Source organism: Oncorhynchus mykiss, chromosome 17 (genome assembly GCF_057628025.1).
Source record: "Oncorhynchus mykiss isolate SJ-2025 chromosome 17, ASM5762802v1, whole genome shotgun sequence".
NCBI lineage: Eukaryota > Metazoa > Chordata > Actinopteri > Salmoniformes > Salmonidae > Oncorhynchus > Oncorhynchus mykiss.
This window is the reverse complement of record NC_143038.1, coordinates 46,251,896-46,265,442: the sequence shown is the minus strand read 5'-3', so window position 1 is coordinate 46,265,442 and position 13,547 is coordinate 46,251,896.

Below are 13,547 nucleotides of genomic sequence, written 5' to 3'. Positions count from 1 at the left end.
AGGTTAAGAAATGTCTTTCTTCTTGCCACTCTTCCATAAAGGCCAGATTTGTGCAATATACGACTGATTGTTGTCCTATGGACAGAGTCTCCCACCTCAGCTGTAGATCTCTGCAGTTCATCCAGAGTGATCATGGGCCTCTTGGCTGCATCTCTGATCAGTCTTCTCCTTGTATGAGCTGAAAGTTTAGAGGGACGGCCAGGTCTTGGTAGATTTGCAGTGGTCTGATACTCCTTCCATTTCAATATTATCGCTTGCACAGTGCTCCTTGGGATGTTTAAAGCTTGGGAAATCTTTTTGTATCCAAATCCGGCTTTAAACTTCTTCACAACAGTATCTCGGACCTGCCTGGTGTGTTCCTTGTTCTTCATGATGCTCTCTGCGCTTTTGACGGACCTCTGAGACTATCACAGTGCAGGTGCATTTATACGGAGACTTGATTACACACAGGTGGATTGTGTTTATCATCATTAGTCATTTAGGTCAACATTGGATCATTCAGAGATCCTCACTGAACTTCTGGAGAGAGTTTGCTGCACTGAAAGTAAAGGGGCTGAATAATTTTGCACGCCCAATTTTTCAGTTTTTGATTTGTTAAAAAAGTTTGAAATATCCAATAAATATCGTTCCACTTCATGATTGTGTCCCACTTGTTGTTGATTCTTCACAAAAAAATACAGTTTTATATCTTTATGGTTGAAGCCTGAAATGTGGCAAAAGGTCGCAAAGTTCAAGGGGGCCGAACACTTTCGCAAGGCACTGTATACAGTACTGTGAAAAAGTATTTTCCCCTTCCTGATTTCTTATTTTTTTTGCACATTTGCCACACTTAAATGTTTCAGATCATCAAAAAATTTTAATATTACACAAAGATAACCCAAGTAAACACAAAATGCAGTTAAGTGATAATAAATTAAATTAAGGGAAAAAGCTATCAAATCAAATCAAATTTATTTAAATAGCCCTTCGTACATCAGCTGATATCTCAAAGTGCTGTACAGAAACCCAGCCTAAAACCCCAAACAGCAAGCAATGCAGGTGTAGAAGCACGGTGGCTAGGAAAAAACCTAGGAAGAAACCTAGAGAGGAACCAGGCTATGTGGGGTGGCCAGTTCTCTTCTGGCTGTGCCGGGTGGAGATTATAACAGAACATGGCCAAGATGTTCAAATGTTCATAAATGACCAGCATGGTCGAATAATAATAAGGCAGAACAGTTGAAACTGGAGCAGCAGCACAGTCAGGTGGACTGGGGACAGCAAGTAGTCATCATGTCAGGTATTCCTGGGGCATGGTCCTAGGGCTCAGGTCCTCCGAGAGAGAGAAAGAAAGAGAGAATTAGAGAGAGCATATGTGGGATGGCCAGTTCTCTTCTGGCTGTGCCGGGTGGAGATTATAACAGAACATGGCCAAGATGTTCAAATGTTCATAAATGACCAGCATGGTCGAATAATAATAAGGCAGAACAGTTGAAACTGGAGCAGCAGCACGGCCAGGTGGACTGGGGACAGCAAGGAGTCATCATGTCAGGTAGTCCTGGGGCATGGTCCTAGGGCTCAGGTCCTCCGAGAGAGAGAAAGAGAGAAGGAGAGAATTAGAGAACGCACACTTAGATTCACACAGGACACCGAATAGGACAGGAGAAGTACTCCAGATATAACAAACTGACCCTAGCCCCCCGACACATAAACTACTGCAGCATAAATACTGGAGGCTGAGACAGGATGGGTCAGGAGACACTGTGGCCCCATCCGAGGACACCCCCGGAGACCTCCGAACCTTCATGGCCCTATGTGACAAAGTAATTGCCCCCCCTTGTTAAATCATGAAAAATAAATATGGTTTTGGAGTGGCCTAGTCAAAGTCCGGACTTGAATCCGATTGAGATGCTGTGGTGTGACCTTAAAAAGGCGGTTTATGCTCGAAAACCCCCCATTGTGGCTGAATTAAAACAATTCTGCAAAGAAGAGTGGGCCAAAATTCCTCCACAGCGGCGTGAAAGACTCATTGCCAGTTATCGCAAACGCTTGATTGCAGTTGTTGCTGCTGAGGGTGGCACAACCAGTTATTAGGTTTAGGGGGCAATTACTTTTTCACATAGAGCCATGACGGTTCAGATCGCTTTTTTTCTCTTAATAAATGAAATCATCACTTAAACTGCATTTTGTGTTTACTTGGGTTATCTTTATGTAATATTTAAATTTGTTTGATCTGAAACATTTCAGTGTGACAAATGTGCAAAAAAATAAGAAATCAGGAAGGGGGCAAATATTTTTTCACAGCACTGTATATATATCCAGTCATGTGAAATCCATAAATTAGGGCCTAATGAATTTATTTCAATTGACTGATTTCCTTATATGAACTGTAATTCAGTCAAATCTTTGAAATTGTTGCATTTATATTTTTGTTCAGTGTACTTACCATGTTTGCTAACCCTTTAACCTTAACTTTATCCCCCAGCCTAGCTAATGTTAGCCACCTTGCTAACATTTGCCAAAACAAATTGAAATTTGTAACATGTCATACGTTTTGCAAATTCATAAATTGTACAAATTGCAATTTTGTAACAGATCGTATGAATTGCAATACAACATGGATGATGGACAACCACAAATTATTCATACCATACGAAACACATCATACTAATTAGAGTCACAGATATACATTTACAATGTTACGTCGACCCCTGACTCCAAGTTGGTTCAACCTACTCTCTTTACATAGAACCAAATGCTTGTAGGCCTAACCAAAGCAACTCCGTTTCCATAAGGGTGAGGGATGTACCTTTTACTCAAGATTGTAAATGGTTTCAGTGCCCTCAAGGTTCATGCACCTCACCTGGATCAGGTACTAATTATTTTGCTTACTTAGACACATCCAATGCTTTTCACCATGACACAAAGGGAACCCCTGAGAGCAGTGTGTGTGTGTTTTGCATAATGCCTACTCAGAGGTGGAGTGGTTGTTCTGCTTTGCATAGCTGCCTAGTTCTACTGGTTATTGGGGATGGAAATTAGGTGTGTCAGAAGTGTTCATCTCCATGTCTGGACTGCTGGAGTATATAGCAGTCCATTTTCATTGTGTGCTTTTAAGGGAGAGGAAGATCAGATGCATTTTATTTACTTAGTGGAGCTAATTATTCAAGCATGGTGATTTATAAGAACAGATGCTTAAGATAGGGCTGAATAGGCTAATAGCAGGCCTGTGGTGTAATGCTGTATAATGTGTAGGCTATAGTGAAATGTAGGCCACTGTTAGGGCAAACATGGTCTCAAATCACTGATGCAAAAGAGGTGCTGTGCATATTGACTGAGAATATGGCATCATGGGAATCCTCTCCATATTTCAAGGTTCTGAAAAAACATTTACAGGCTAGGCTAGCGCAAGAACAGTATGGCTACCTGAAAATAGTTGATGGCTATACAGAATCAAACAGCCAAATGAAAAAATGTAGGAAGGTGGGTTGGCTTCATCAAATCAAATTTTATTGGTCACATACACATGGTTAGCAGATGTTAATGCGAGTTTAGCAAAATGCTTGTGCTTCTAGTTCCGACAGTGCAGTAATATCTAACAAGTAATCTAACCATTTCATAACAACTACCTCATGCATACCAATCTAAGTAAAGGGATGGAATAAAAATATGTACATATACAGTTGAAGTCGGACATTTACATACACCATAGCCAAATACATTTAAACTCAGTTTTTCACAATTCCTGACATTTAATCCTAGTAAAAGTTCCCTGTCTTAGGTTAGTTAGGATCACCACTTTATTTTAGGAATGTGAAATGTCAGAATAATAGTTGAGGGATTTATTTGATCTTTTATTTCTTTCATCACATTCCCAGTGTGTCAGAAGTTTACATACACTCAATTAGTATTTGGCAGCATTGCCTTTAAATCGTTTAACTTGTGTCAAACCAAACATTCCTCCTGACAGAGCTGGTGTAACTGAGTCAGGTTTGTAGGCCAGTTTTGCCCACACATTTTTTGTAGGTTTGAGGTCAGGGCTTTGTGATGACCACTCTAACACCTTGACTTTGTTGTCCTTAAGCCATTTTGCCACAACTTTGCTTGGGGTCATTGTCCATTTGGAAGACTCATTTGGACCAAAATTTAACTTCCTGACTGATGTCTTGAGATGTTGCAGCATATACAGTTGCAAACCGTAGTCTGGCTTTTTTTATGGCGGTTTTGGAGCAGTGGCTTCTTCCTTGCTGAGCGGCCTTTCAGGTTATGTCGATATAGGACTCGTTTTAATGTGGATATAGATACTTTTGTACCCGTTTCCTCCAGCATCTTCACAAGGTCCTTTGCTGTTGTTCTGGGATTGATTTGCATGTTTTGCACCAAAGTACATTCATCTCTAGGAGACAGAACGCGTCTCCTTCCTGTGCGGTATGATGGCTGTGTGGTCCCATGGTGTTTATACTTGTGTGCTATTGTTTGTACAGATGAACGTGGTACCTTCAGGCGTTTGGAAATTGCCCCCAAGGATGAACCAGACTTGTTGAGGTCTACAATTTTTTTTTCTTAGGTCTTGGCTGGTTTCTTTAGATTTTCCCATGATGTCAAGCAACGAGGCACTAAGTTTGAAGGTAGGCCTTGAAATACATCCACAGGAACACTCAAATGATGTCAATTAGCCCATCAGAAGATTCTAAAGCCATGACATCATTTTCTGGAATTTTCCAAGCTGTTTAAAGGCACAGTCAACTTAGTGAGTGTAGAGCTACTGAGTTTGGACGTCACACACAGAGTGATGGAGTGCTGCATCAGATGACATGGCCTCCACAATCCCACAACCACAACCAAATTGAGATGGTTTGGGATGAGTCGACCTGCAGAGTGAAGGAAAAGCAGCCAGTGTTCAGCATATGTGGGAACTCCTTCAAGACTGTTGGAAAAACATTCCAGGTGAAGCTGGTTGAGAGAATGCCAAGAGTGTGCAGCTGTCATCAAGGCAAAGGGTGGCTATTTGAAGAATCTCAAATATAGTTTGATTTCTTTTACACTTTTTTGGTTACTAAATAATTCCATATGTGTTATTTCATAGTTGTGATATATTCACTATTATTCTACAATGTAGAAAATAGTACAAATAAAGAAACCCTTGAATGAGTAGGTGTGTCCAAATTTTTGACTCATACTGTATGCCAGCAGTGACAGTGGCAAATAAAATCTAACTACATGAATCCAGCATATTGAAGCTATTCTATAATGCCTTGTAGAAAAGAGTAAAAATAAAAGAAAAACCCTTAAATTAGTAGGTGTTCTAAAACTTTTGACCGGTAGTGTATACAGTAAAAAAATGTGTTGAATTAGTAAAAAAATCTTCACGACAGAATTTCTTGAAGTTTTTAATTAATTAATTTGCAGAGTAGCATAAATATTATTTATTCCATGACATCTACACATTTGTGACAGCCTATAATATAATTTCCCTTAGAAATGCATAGTTTTGGATAGAATTACAATAATAAATAGTCAATATAGTAGATAGTAGGCTTTTAACAATGAGACCAACGTTGAGGAAGGTGGTCATGATCTCGCTGTTGGACCAGTCTCGCCAAAAGCACAGGTCTATGTGGGTCTAGGGATGGTTGAAGTCCTGAAAGCAGGCAGGAGAGTTCCACCGTCTCATTCAAGAGTTTTGACTGTTTGGAGAGGAATTCCATGGCTACTTCTGTCTGGACTGAAGTCAGTTTGATTAACTGCTCCAGATGGATTGATTGCCAGGATGGATACCATCAGCACAGTTGAATGCCAGGAGATGTCTCCGGTAAGCTAAATTCAAGTGAATTTTTAGAGTTTGATACCATAATTGGTAAACCCAGCTGCGAGTTGCCCAGTGACGCGAGCCTACCAGATGAGCTAAATGCCTTTTATGCTTCGAGGCAAGCAACACTGAAGCATGAATGAGAGCACCAGCTGTTCCAGACAACTAACTGTGATCACGCTCTCCGTAGCCGATGTGAGCATGCCCTTTAAACAGGTAAATATTCACAAGGCTGCGGGGCAAGATTAATTACCAGGATGTGTACTCAGAGCATGCACGGACCAACTGGCAAGTGTCTTCACTGACATTTTCAACCTCTCCCTGACCGAGTCTGTAATACCTACATGTTTATAGCAGACCACCACAGTCCCTGTGCCCATGAAATCCAAGGTAACCTCCCTAAATGACTACCGCCTCGTAGCACTCATGTCGGTAGACATGTAGTGCTTTGAAAGGCTGGTCATGGCTCACATCAACACCATCATCCCGGAAACCCTACAGCCACTCCAATTTGCATACCACCCCCAACAGATCCACAGATGACGCAATCTCAATCGCACTCCACACTCCCCTTTCCCACCTGGACAAAAGGAACATCTATGTGAGAATGCTGTTCATTGACTACAGTTCAGTGTTCAACACCATAGTTCCAACAAAGCTCTTCACTAAGCTAAGGACCCTGGGACTAAACAATTCCCTCTGCAACTGGATCTCAGGTGGTAAGGGTAGGCAACAACACATCTGCAACGCTGATCCTCAACACGGCAGGCCCACAGGGGTGCATGCTTAGTCCCCTGCTGTACTCCCTGTTCACCCACAACTGCGTGGCCAAGCACGACTCCAACACCATCATTCAATTTGCTGACAACACAACAGTGGTAGGCCTGATCAGCGACAAGAATGAGACAACCTATAGGAATGTCAGAGACCTGGGAGTGTGTTGCCAGGACAACAACCTCTCCCTCAATGTGAGCAAAACAAAGGAGCTGATTGTTGACTACAGGAAAAGTAGGGCTGAACACGCCCCCATTCACATCAACAGGGCTGTAGTGGAGCGGGTCAAGAGTTTCAAGTTCCATGCTGCCCTCAACATTAGGCCTATTAATTTTCCTAAAGTTGGTTTAAAATCCTTTTTTAATTATAAAATTTTACAAAATGAAAATAAAGTTGGGGTGCCTTCTGTCCTGATGAAGGTAGGCAAGTCTTCTCCAGGACCCCTTGTTGTTCAAGACAACCCTTCTAAGAGTATAGAGGTCTACAGTTTATTGCTACAGTCATAGACTGCATTGTACTGCTACAAGGCATTGTTAATGATGGTGGTTGTTGAGTGAAGGGCTTAGGGTCCCAAAGACCCTCCCCATTACTGATTAAGGGGACCTTAATTGTTAAGGTCCCCTTAACTTCCAGTGAAACTGGAGGGCCCGCAATTCAAATAAATAATCAGAAAAATTATGGATATTAAGCATTTAGGAACATACTTATATATATCAGTTAAAAGCTTAAATTCTTGTTAATCTAACTGCACTGTCTGATTTACAATAGGCTTTACAGTGAAAGCATGCCGTGCCATGAGGACGGCGCCCCACATCAAAATATTTTTCCACCAGCACAGGTTTCATAAATTCACAAATAGCGATTAAATATTCACTTACTTTTTGAAAAGCTTCCTTGATTTGTCATCCAAAGGGTCCCAGCTACAACATGTAGTGTCATTTTGTTAAATAAAATCCTTCTTTATATCCCAAAAAGTCTGTTTAGTTGGCGCCATTTATTTGAGTAATCCACTCATTCAACATGCAGAGAAAGGAATCCAAAAAGCTACCACTAAATTTTATTAAAACAAGTCAAAATACGTTTCTATAGAATCCTCAGGTACCCTAAAATGCAATTAAACTATAATATTTAATACGGAAAGAAGTATGTTCAATAGGAAAACGATATTAGCAGGTGCGCGCGCGCATAAACTAATTTCCAAGTCTGTATAACAGTACTAAAACTCATAATTTTTCCTCGTTTGGGAAGAAACAAGCCTGAAACCTTGAACAAAGACTACTGACATCCAGTGGAAGCCATAGGAAGTGCATACTATGAGCTGGATTACATTTTTCCCTATACGTTCTAATGGAAGAGCATGGACTCTCAAAAACAGAACATTTCTGGTTATTTTATCTTTGGATTTTCTCCTACCATATCTATTGTGTTATAGTCTCCTACATTATTTTAACAGTTCTACAAACTTCAGAGTGGTTTCTTTCCAATGGTACCAATTATATGCATATCCTGGCTTCAGGGCCTGAGCAACAGTCAGTTTACTTTGGGCACGTCAGTCAGGCAGAATGGAGAAAAATATACCCTAGCCTGAAGAAGATTTAAGATTTATTTGTTTAACTGCAGGTATAATAGATAGATAGTTACTGTTGCTAAACTCAGCAAAAAAAGAAATGTCCCTTTTTCAGAACCCTGTCTTTCAAAGATAATTTGTAAAAATCCAAATAACTTCACAGATCTTCATTGTAAAGGGTTTAAACACTGTTTCACATGCTTGTTCAATTATCTATAAAAGCAATTATGAACATGCACCTGTGGAACGGTCGTTATGACACTAACAGCTTACAGACGGTTGGCAATTAAGGTCACAGTTATGAACACTTAGGACACTAAAGAGGCCTTTCTACTGACTCTGAAAAAAACCAAAAGAAAGATGCCCAGGGTCCCTGCTCATCTGCGTGAATGTGCCTTAGGCATGCTGCAAGGCGGCATGAGGACTGCAGATGTGGCCAGGGCAATAAATTCCAATGTCCGTACAGTGAGACGCCTAAGACAGCGCTACAAGAAGACAGGATGATCGTCCTCGCAGTGGCAGACCATGTGTAACAACACCTGCACAGAATCGGTACATCCGAACATCACACTTGCGGGACAGGTACAGGTTGGCAACAACAACTGCTTGAGTTACACCAGGAATGCACACTCCCTCCATCAGTGCTCAGACTGTCCGCAATAGGCTGAGAGAGGCTGGACTGAGGGCTTGTAGGCCTGTTGTAAGGCAGGTCCTCACCAGACATCACCGGCAACAACGTTGCCTATGGGTCAAATCCACCGTCACTGGATCAGACAGGACTGGCAAAAAGTGCTCTTCACTGACGAGTCATCGTTTTGTCTCACCAGGGTTGTTGGTCGAATTTGCGTTTATCGTCGAAGGAATGAGTGTTACACGAAGGCCTGTACTCTGGAGCGGGATCGATTGGTAGGTTTAGGGTCCGTCATGGTTTTAGGTGGTGTGTCACAGCATCATCGGTCTGAGCTTGTTGTCATTGCAGGCAATCTCAAAGCTGTGCCTTACAGGGAAGACTTCCTCCTCCCTCATCCTCCCCCCTTCAGCACGACAATGCTACCAGCCATACTGCTCGTTCTGTACGTGATTGTCTGCAAGACAGGAATGTCAGTGTTCTGCCATGGACAGCGAAGAGCCCGGATCTCAATCCCATTGAGCACTTCAGGGAACAGTTGGATCGGAGGGTGAGGGCTAGGGCCATTCCCCCCCAGAAATGTCTGGGAACTTGCAGATGCCTTGGTGGAAGAGTGGGGTAACATCTGACAGCAAGAACTGGCAAAAAATGGTGCAGTCCATGAGGAGGAGATGCACTACAGTATTTAATGCAGCTGGCTGCCATACCAGATACTGACTGTTACTTTTGATTTTGACTCACCCTTTGTCCAGGGACACATTATTCAATTTCTGTTAGTCACATGTCTGTGGAACTTGTTCAGTCTCAGTTGTCTCATACAAATATTTACACATGTTAAGTTGCAGAAAATAAACACAGTGTAACGCTCAATGAGTGAATAGGTGTGGAGTCAGGCGCAGAGAGCAAAGGATGCGGGAAAAACACGCTTTAATGTCCAAAAATAATCATAGGAACAAAAATAGTATACCACACCAGGTATAACTACAGAACAAAAAGTACCCTATCGTGAAAATACAAGGACAGCGAGAAACCCAAATGAAAACACTAACCACTCTAACACATACAGATGAACAAGCCCACACAAACAGAAGCGGGCTGAATGAACTTAAATAACCCAACCCTAACAACCAAACAAGGAACAGGTGAAACCAATTAGACAAAACCAAACGAACACAGAACAAAGGATCGGTGGCAGCTAGTAGACCGGCGACGACGACCGCCACCCGAACAAGAAGGGGAGTCACCTTCGGTAATATTCGTGAGTATCCCCCCCCCCCCCGACGCGCAGCTCGCCGACGCCGGCCTCGGGGACAACCCGGGGGCCGAGGCGCAGGGCGATCCGGATGGAGGCGATGGAACTCTCTCAACATAGATGGATCCAGAATATCCCCCACCGGGACCCAGCACCTCTCCTCCGGACCGTACCCCTCCCAGTCAACGAGGTACTGCAGGCCCCTCACCCGGCGTCTTGAGTCCAGAATAGCTCGTATCGTGTACGCTGGGAACCCCTCGATGTCCAGAGGGGGCGGAGGGACCTCCAGAACCTCACCTTACTGCATGGGACCAGCTACCACCGGCCTGAGGAGAGACACAGGAAACAAGGGGTTAATGCGATAATACGAAGGAAGTAATAATCGATAACAAACCTCGTTTATTCTCCTCAGGACTTTAAATGGCCCTACATACTGCGGACCCAGCTTCCGGCAGGGCAAGCGGCGGGGCAGGTTTCGGGTCGAGAACCCGACCCTGTCCCCCGGTGCAAACACTGCGGTGACGGTCAGCGCTCTTCTTCTGCCGTCCACTCGCTTGGCGTAATGACTCCTGGACGGCCCTCCAGGTCTCCTTAGAGCGCTGCACCCATTCCTCCACCGCAGGAGCCTCAGTCTGGCTCTGATGCCATGGTGCCAGGACCGGCTGGTACCCCAACACACACTCAAATGGTGACATGTTGGTAGAGGAGTGGCTTAGTGAGTTCTGGGCCATTTCTGCCCAGGGGATATATCTCGCCCACTCCCCTGGCCGGTCCTGGCAATACGACCGCAGAAACCTACCCACCTCCTGGTTCACTCTCTCCACCTGCCCATTACTCTCCGGGTGATACCCTGAGGTCAGGCTGACCGAGACCCCCAGACATTCCATAAATGCCCTCCACACACGGGAGGTAAACTGGGGACCACGATCAGAAACTATATCCTCGGGCACCCCGTAGTGCCGGAAGACATGGGTGAAAAGGGCCTCCACAGTCTGCAGGGCCGTAGGGAGACCGGGCAACGGGATAAGACGGCAGGACTTAGAGAACCGATCCACAACGACCAGGATCGTTGTGTTCCCCTGAGAGGGGGGAAGGTCAGTAAGAAAATCCACCGATAGATGGGTCCACCACGGCCGTTGTGGAACGGGGAGGGGTTGTAAATTCCCTTGTGGCAGGTGCCTAGGAGCCTTACTCTGGGCACACACCGAACAGGAGGAGACAGAGTCGCACACCCCTCACCAAGGTGGGCCACCAGTACTTCCTCCTAAGACCTCGTACTGTCCTTGAAATACCTGGGTGACCCAACGAGGGTAGACTATGAGCCCATCGAATCAATTTATCACGAACAGCGAGCGGCACGTACCTACGACCCTCCGGACACTGTGGAGGCGCAGGTTCCTCCCTTAGCGACCGCTCGATGTCCGTGTCCACCTCCCATACTACTGGTGCCACCAGCTTAGCCGCCAGAATGATGGGAGTAAGATCGATGGACCGGTCCTCAGTGTCATAGAGGCGGGACAGCGCGTCGGCCTTAGTGTTGAGGGAACCTGGTCGATACGAGATAGTAAAACGAAATCTGGTGAAATACATGGCCCACCTTGCCTGACGAGGATTCAGTCTCCTAGCTGATCGGATATACTCCAGGTTACGGTGGTCAGTCCAGATAAGGAAAGGGTGCTTAGCCCCCTCAAGCCAGCGTCTCCACACCTTCAGGGCCATAACCATAGCCAACAACTCCCTGTCCCCCACATCATAATTCCGCTCCGCTGGCCCGAGCTTCTTCGGAAAAAAAGCACAGGGGCGGAGCTTCGGTGGCGTACCCGAGCGCTGTGAGAGCACCGCTCCAACCCCAGCCTCGGATGCGTCCACCTCTACTATGAACGCCAAAGAAGGGTCCGGATGCACCAACACCGGCGCCTCAGTGAACAGCGCCTTCAACCTACGGAAAGCTCCGTCCTCCTCTGCTGACCACTGCAAACGCACCGGCCCCCCCTTCATCAGTGAGGTAATGGGAGCTGCTACCTGACCAAAACCCCAGATAAACCTCCGGTAGTAATTGGCAAACCCTAAGAACCGCTGCACCTCCTTTACCGTGGTCGGAGTCGGCCAATTACGCACGGCCTTGATGCGGTCACCCTCCATTACGACCCCCGAGCTGGAAATGCGATAACCCAGGAAGGAAACGGCTCGTTTGGAAAACTCACATTTCTCCGCCTTCACATACAGGTCATGCTCCAGCAGTCGCCCAAGAACCTTGCGCACCAGAGACACATGCGCGGTGCGTGTAGCGGAGTAGATCAAAATATCGTCAATATACACTACCATACCCTATCCGTGCAGGTCTCTGAGAATCTCATCCACGAAGGATTGAAAGATAGCTGGAGCATTCTTTAACCCGTACGGCATGACGAGGTACTCATAATGGCCAAATGAGTGGAAAACCGCATTTAGCACTACATCTCCCTCCCGAATACGCACCAGATTATACGCACTTCTGAGATCCAGTTTCGTGAAGAACTGCGCTCCGTGAAATGATTCCACTGCCGTAGCAATGAGCTTCTAAAACCGTTGGAATTATGTCTGTAAGTATAGCAGAACTCACAGGGCAGGCATTCTTCCAAACTAGTTTTGGGATCATGAAAGTTGGGGCAACTTTGACGTGATCGCCCCCACCCTTCCCAACCAGCTATGGATCTGGGGACACTTTCTATGTCTTCCACTAGATGTCCTCATTCAATTGAGCGTTTAATCGTTCAAATCCCGCGAGTTTTGGCCATATGGGAGTGAATTGAGTGCGTGTCGCGAGAAAATCCCTGTGCGTTAGGGCGCGAATTGGTCCCATTCATTCCTTTGTTCCAGCACTCCGGAGGAGAACTAACAATGACCGGTTGAATTGAAAATTGTTTTGTACGTTTAGAACATCCTAAAGCTTGATTCTGCACTTAGTTTGACCTGTTTAGTCGACATATAATATGTAATTTTGAAGTTTTGATGCGCAACTTTTCGGGACCAGAGGCCATTTTGGGTGCATTTCAGCTGATATTGTTAGCAGATGCTAATACAAAGACACAAGACTTGAAACCAAACGATGTTTTGGGTAAGTATGAACCCTTCCAGTACATTCTGAACGAAGACCATCAAAGGTAAGGGAATATTTATGCTGAAATTGTGTGTTTCTGTTGACTCCAACATAGCGGAGAAATATTGCTTATGTCTGAGCGCCGTCTCAGAATATTGAATAGTGAGCGATTTCTGTAACGTTAAAAATAAATGTAACAAAGCGATTGCATTAAGAAGCAGTGTATCTTTCTAACTAAATGTAGAACATGTATATTTAGTCAAAGTTTATGATGTCTATTTACGTTATCTTGCGGCGCTATCTATATTTTCTGCGGACATTTTTCAGTATTTTCTGAACATGAATTCAATGTAAATGGACATTTATGGATATAAATGGCATATTATTGAAAAAAAAATGTACTGTGTAACATGTCCTATTACTGTCATCTGATGAAGATTTTCAAAAGGTTAGTGAATGATT